Here is a 6,915-nt window from a genome sequence, read left to right on the forward strand (position 1 = left end):
TGATAATCTGGTCATACGTACGCAGATCTGCCCCAAAGGCTAATCACCCTAGTACACGGCCCAAAGCCTATGTGTGTACGAGAGTGGGTTCCAAAGACCTCTGATAATCTGGTCATACACTATGGAAACACATTCACGATAGTGTAGAGAAGTAAAATCACCATAACTAATCATACACTGTGGAAACACATTCACACCAGTGCAAACTGGGGTAAAATCACCTGGGTACTTTCTGATGATTTTTATAAATAACTTTAACTATACTGAAACATGTAATAAGAATATAACATGCTACTAAAATAATTTAACTGAACTGAATTTAACTTTAAAAGCAGTTGATAATAAAATTCATTTTATTCTGAAAATCATGCTATGAAGTCAATTTTATAAAATAAATAACTTTAAAATTTAAAGAAGATTTATTTCTGAAAAATAAGTTTTATCCACTCACCAAGTAATAGTCGACCATGGTTTGAATCTTTTTATCACCGCTTGAACTTCAAATATCAAGTATGATATTACGCACTCGCTCTAGTAAATCATATTCCCTTACCAAAATGCTTTGAGTATTTTCCTACCATTTGAAATATTAATTTACCAATGGGAACATGATATATTTTATTTTCAACCTCGTAATCCCAATTAAAGTCACTAACAACATGTACTCCTTTATAAATTATTTAAACACCAAAACTCCAAATAATTAACACTTAATTTGGTTAGAATACTAGAAATCCAAGAAAATTATATGATTGACAAAACTAGCACTATAATTCCAGAATATTGAAAACTGGCACCAATGTCTATTTATTGAAATCTTCACCAAAAAATTGACAAAACTAGCACTTTTCTAGGCAGGATTTCAAAAGCAGCATCTGTGTAGGATTTGTCCAAAAATTGCTCATAATTATTACTTAAAAATGGAGAAATCAACCCCAATTCCATAATTTAAGTGATTAACATCACATAATCCAAAGAAAATCAAAGAATAAGCACCTATTTCACAAATTCATTTTCAAAGTTTCCCTCCTTTTCTTTTCTTTCTTTTATTTTTTTCCAACACCAATCTTTCAATTAATATTTTTTTTTTTTACAGATTCATGTTTAATACCTCAAATAAATGTCAAAAACCTTTAATTCTAGCTAACTTCGAATATGACCAAATTTTCCATAAACCCTAAAAGAAAACTTAACTCAATATACTTACACTTACCTCTCAAAATCAAATGAGAAATTGAAGAAATGGAACACCCCAAAATTGAAAACCCACTTCTTCTTCTTCTTCATTTTTTTCTTCCTCCCTCTTTCTCGGTTCTTCTCAGTTTCACCCAAGGAAATGAAAGAAAATGGGTCTTATTTCCATTTAACAATTGGACAAAATGAAATTATCTATAATTAGGCTCTCAACTTTGCCATAGTTTGCAATTAAACCCTTATGTTTCCATTTAATTGAAAACTTACCTATTTGTTCTTATACTCACAAATTAACCTCAACAAGTACCACTTGTTTATACAAGTCCCCATGAATTTATTTTTTCAACTTAAGTCCTGATTGACTTTGACTTTGACTAATTATATTTCTTGACTTTGACTAAAAAAATGAGGGGTGTGACACCATAAGTGTAATAGGTGTTTGAAAACTGAGTATAGCCATATCACTTGTATGGATCATGTACCACTCAGTGAGAGACGTGAACGATAAAGACAAAACGGCACATCTGTTTGTTTTTGTGGTTTATGATGTGCTATTTTTGTAATATTGAAAAATAATGGTGGTGTTATGATATTTTGCTTTTGTTATTTTGAAAAGCGAACTATTTATAATGTTTAGAACGATTGATTTTGTCATTGTCTTAGGATCGATGAAACTAGAATGGCAGATATACTTTTATTTTGTTATTATAAAACAATATTGGTGTCATTTTAAATATTTCACCTAAAAAATATAAAAATGATGTTCAAAAATAAAATATTATTGATTTAATAGAAAATAATTTCAAAGTATACATGGTGTCAATAATTCATATCGTGTTTATATACATAATGACACTTGTGCCGTTTTTATAACAGTAACGACACTTGTGCTGTTTTCTTTTTTCATGTTGATTAAGTAACGAACATATCTCTCAAATTTTGTAAATGTCATGTTCATCTTACAATTTAGTGAGTTCAAATTATCGATTATTGAAACTCAAACGGGTCATGTGTATTCATACTCGTGTTTATAAACAGAACTACACACGTATCGTTTAACAGCACCTTGCAGTTATGTTGATTTCTCTATTACTTTGCTCATTTTTCATCGAAACGACATCAAGTATTGGACTCCCTAACTTAAGAAAGTCGAAAATGTTATTTATATGACAAATATCGGTAGAATTGATATAGATTGTATAATATCAAGTTGAGGAGATCACAAGACATTATCTACATTTGTTAGAAAGTATAATCAATGAGCACCTCTCAAATTTTGTAAATGTCATGCTCATCTTGCGACTTAAATGAGTTCAACATATTGATTATCGAGGCTCGGATAGATCATGAGTACTTATAATTGTGTTTATAGATAAAACGACACGTGTAGTTTAACGGCACTTTTGTTGTTATGTTGATTTTTCTAATATTTTGCTTCGTTTTCACCGCAACAACCTCAAATATTAAACTCCTTAATTTAAGAAAGTCGGAGATGTTAGATATGTAACAAATATTGGTAGAATTGACATAAATGGTATGATATCGAGTTGGAAAAATCCTAAGGCATTATCTATTTTCGATTGAAAATATAATTAATGAACATATCTCTCAAATTTTGTAAACATGATGTCCATCTTGCAATTTAAATGAGTTCACCTTATCGATTATCGAGGCTCAAATGGGTCGTAGGTGCTCATACTTTGTTTATAATCAGAACGACACATGTGTAGTTTAACGACACTTTTGTCGTTATGTTGATTTCTCTAATATTTTACTTTGTTTTCGCCATACTGACTTCAAGCATGCACTCTCTAACTTAAGAAAGTCGAAAATATTAGTTATGTGACAAATATTGGTAACATTGACGTAGATTGTATGATATCGAGTTGGAGAAATCACAAGGCATTATCTACATTCGTTAGAAAATATAATTAATAAGCATATCTCCTAAATTTTGTAAATGTCATGTCCATCTTGCAACTTAAATAAATTTAATTTATCGATTATCGATGCTCGACCGGGTCGTGGGTGCTCATACTCGTGTTTATAAATAGAACGACACACGTGTTGTTTAACGGCACTTTTGTCTGCTTATACTTTTGTTTATAGTGAGAACGGCATAAGTGTCGTCTAATGACACTTACACCGTTTTGTTGATTTCTCCAATATTTTGCTTCGTTTTCACCGTAACGACCACATGTATTGGATCATCTAACTTCTTTTGTGCTATCCTCATGAATGAGTTTGTGTATCGTTAAAACATCACTTGTGCAACTGAAATGAGCTGATCTCTCAACTGAAATTAGCAAGGCTCGTGGACACTCATACTCATGTTTATCGACAGAACGATACAGGTGACATTTAACAGCACTTGTATCGTTATATTGGTTTTTCCTACATTTTGCTTCATTTCCACCGCCTCGACCTCAAGGATCGGACCTCCTAACATGAGAAAGTCAGAATTATTGATTAAGTGGTGAATAACAATAGAATTGACATAGATTGTAAATGTCGCATTGGTGAAATCATAAGTCACCATCCACATTCGTTGGAAAACAAAAGTAATGAGAGTATTTCCCAAATTATGTGAGCGGCATGTCCATCTCGCGACTTAAATGTGTTCAAATTATGGAATATCAAGGCCCGGAAGGCTCGTGACTACTTATACTCGTGTTTATCGACAGAACGACACTAGTGACGTTTAACGACACCTGTGTCGTTTTGTTGGTTTCTTCTATATTTCGCTTCATTTCCACCACGACGACCTCAAAGATCGGACCTCCTAATATAAGAAAGTCAGAATTATTGATTACATGGCAAATAACGATAGAATTGTCATAGATTGTAAATGTCGCATTGGTAAAATCACAAGTCACCATATACATCCGTTAGAAAACTAAAGTAATGAGAGTATCTCCCAAATTATGTGAGCGACATGTCCATCTCACGACTTAAATGAGTTCAAATTATTGAATATCAAAGTCCGGAAGGCTCGTGGTTGCTCATACTCGTGTTTATCGACAAAACGACACATGTGACGTTTAACGGCACCTGTGTCGTTCTATTGATTTCTCCTGTATTTCACTTCATTTTCACCGCGTCGACCTGAAGGATCGGACCTCCTAACATAAGAAAGTCAAAATTATTAATTACATGACAAATAAGGATAGAATTGACATAGATTGTAGATGTCATGTTGGTGAAATCACAAATCACCATCCACATGCATTGCAAAACAAAAGTAATGAAAGTATCTCCCGAATTATGTGAGTGGCGTGTCCATCTCGCGACTTAAATGAGTTCAAATTATGGAATATCAAGGCCTGGAAGGCTTGTAGCTGTTCATACTCGTGTTTATCGACAGAACGACACTAGTGACGTTTAACGGCACCTGAGTCGTTCTTTTGATTTTTCCTATATTTCACTTCATTTCTATCACGTCGACCTCAAAGATCGGACCTTCTAACTTAAGAAAGTCAGAATTATTAATTACATGACGAATAACAGTAGAATTGACATAGATTGTAAATGTCACGTTGGTGAAATCACAAGTCACCATCGACATTCGTTGGAAAACAAAAGTAATGAGAATATCTCCCAAATTATGTTAGCAGTATGTCCATCTCGCAACTTAAACGAGTTCAAATTATCAAATATCAAGGCCCGAAAGGCTCGTGGTTGCTCATACTCGTGTTTATCGACAGAACGACACAGGTGACGTTTAACGACACCTATGTCGTTCTATTGATTTCTCCTATATTTTTCTTCATTTCATCACGTCGACCCGAAGGATCGAACCTCCTAACATAAGAAAGTCAAAATTATTGATTATGTGGCGAATAACGATAGAATTGGCATAGATTGTAGATATCGCGTTGGTGAAATCACAAGTCACCATCCACATTCGTTGAAAAACAAAAGTAATGAGAGTATTTCCCAAATTATGTGAGCGGGATGTCCATCTCGTGACTTAAATCAGTTTAAATTGTCGAATATCGAGGCCTGAAAAGCTCGTGGCTGCTCATACTCGTGTTTATCGACAGAACAACACGTGACGTTTAACGGCACATGTGTCATTCTGTTGGTTTATCCTATATTCCGCTTCATTTCCACTGCGTTGACCTGAAGGATTGGACCTCCTAATTTAAGAAAATCAGAATTATTAATTACGTGACGAATAACGGTAGAATTGGCATAGATTGTAAATGTCGCGTTGGTGAAATCACAAGTCACCATCCACGTTCATTGGAAAACAAAAGTAATGAGAGTATCTCCCAAATTATATGAGTGGCATATCCATCTCGCGTCTTAAATGAGTTTAAATTATCGAATATCGAGCCTCAGAAGGCTCGTGTTTGCAAATTATCGACTTAACAACACCTGTGTCGTTCTATTGGTTTCTCCTATATTTCGCTTCATTTTCACCGTGTCGACCAGAAGGATCGGACCTCCTAATATAAGAAAGTCAGAATTATTGATTACGTGGCGAATAACGACAGATTTGGCATAGATTGTAGATATCGCGTTGGTGAAATCACAAGTCACTATCCACATTTGTTGGAAAACAAAAGTAATAAGAGTATCTCCCAAATTATGTGAGCGGCATGTCCATCTCACGACTTAAATGAGTTCAAATTATCGAATATCGAGGCCCGAAAGGCTCGTGGCTACATATACTCGTGTAGATTACAGATTTATTTTATATATTAAATCTCATAATTTTTCTAGCAATTCCAGCATACTCGAAAATACAGGAGAAAAAAGAAATTGTGTCTGCACACAAAAATATAGTCTGCATACTGCATAATTTTTCTGTCTATATACGTAATCTCAGTTTTTTTCCAAAGTCGTGGTGGTGATATTGTTTAGATGCTAAATCAGTTCACCGGAGTAGTTTTTGTGGTGCTCAGATTCTACGAGTTTTACCGTTGTATCCTGGAAAACAAACGTTCAGATTAAATCTCAAGCACTTATAGTGAGGGGGAAAATATGTTTTAAGGAAAACGTGTTCGCACACGCTTCGAGTTAAAGATTTATTTATTTTCTGCAATTCACATATTTATTTATTTAGCGATTTATATATTTGCAATTTAATTTTATGCTTCGTAGATTTTTCAGTTTATTTTGTTTTATGTGCTTCATATAATTTTACAGTTTATTATCTGTATGTTGAGAAAAATTTTTGAAGAAAATTAATTAATTTGATAACATCCGGCTTGGTAGTTGTCCAATCGGTATTTTTTTAGATAATATATGCAAATACGATATTTCTACATTTTGGTGTATGTAAGTGCATATCTGACATGTTAGTTGTGTATACGGTATCTAGCAAATATGTGTAAATCACTTTCTGTATATGAAATGGAATAAAAATAGTTTGTGAAAATTTTGTGCAAATACGGTGAGCTTTCTGCAAATACGGTAGGCAGTATATACGGCAAGCTGCAAAATACGGTAAGGTGCAAATACGGTAAGTTGCCTGCAAATACAATAGGTGCAAATACGGTATATGCATGTACGGTATGCTTAAAATTGATATCCAAACTACACAAACGGTGAAAATTTCGAAACGACACAAGTGTTGTTACTGGACATGAAAATGACACTTGTGCTGTTATGTGTATAAATAGTCACGGACCATTCTTTCCCTGAAAAATAAAAAGTGAAACTTATTTATATTGTAATATGTACATGATACGTACAAAAGTTAATAGATATGTT

The sequence above is a fragment of the Olea europaea genome, chromosome 2 (assembly GCF_002742605.1).
Source record: "Olea europaea var. sylvestris chromosome 2, O_europaea_v1, whole genome shotgun sequence".
NCBI classification, from domain to species: domain Eukaryota; kingdom Viridiplantae; phylum Streptophyta; class Magnoliopsida; order Lamiales; family Oleaceae; genus Olea; species Olea europaea.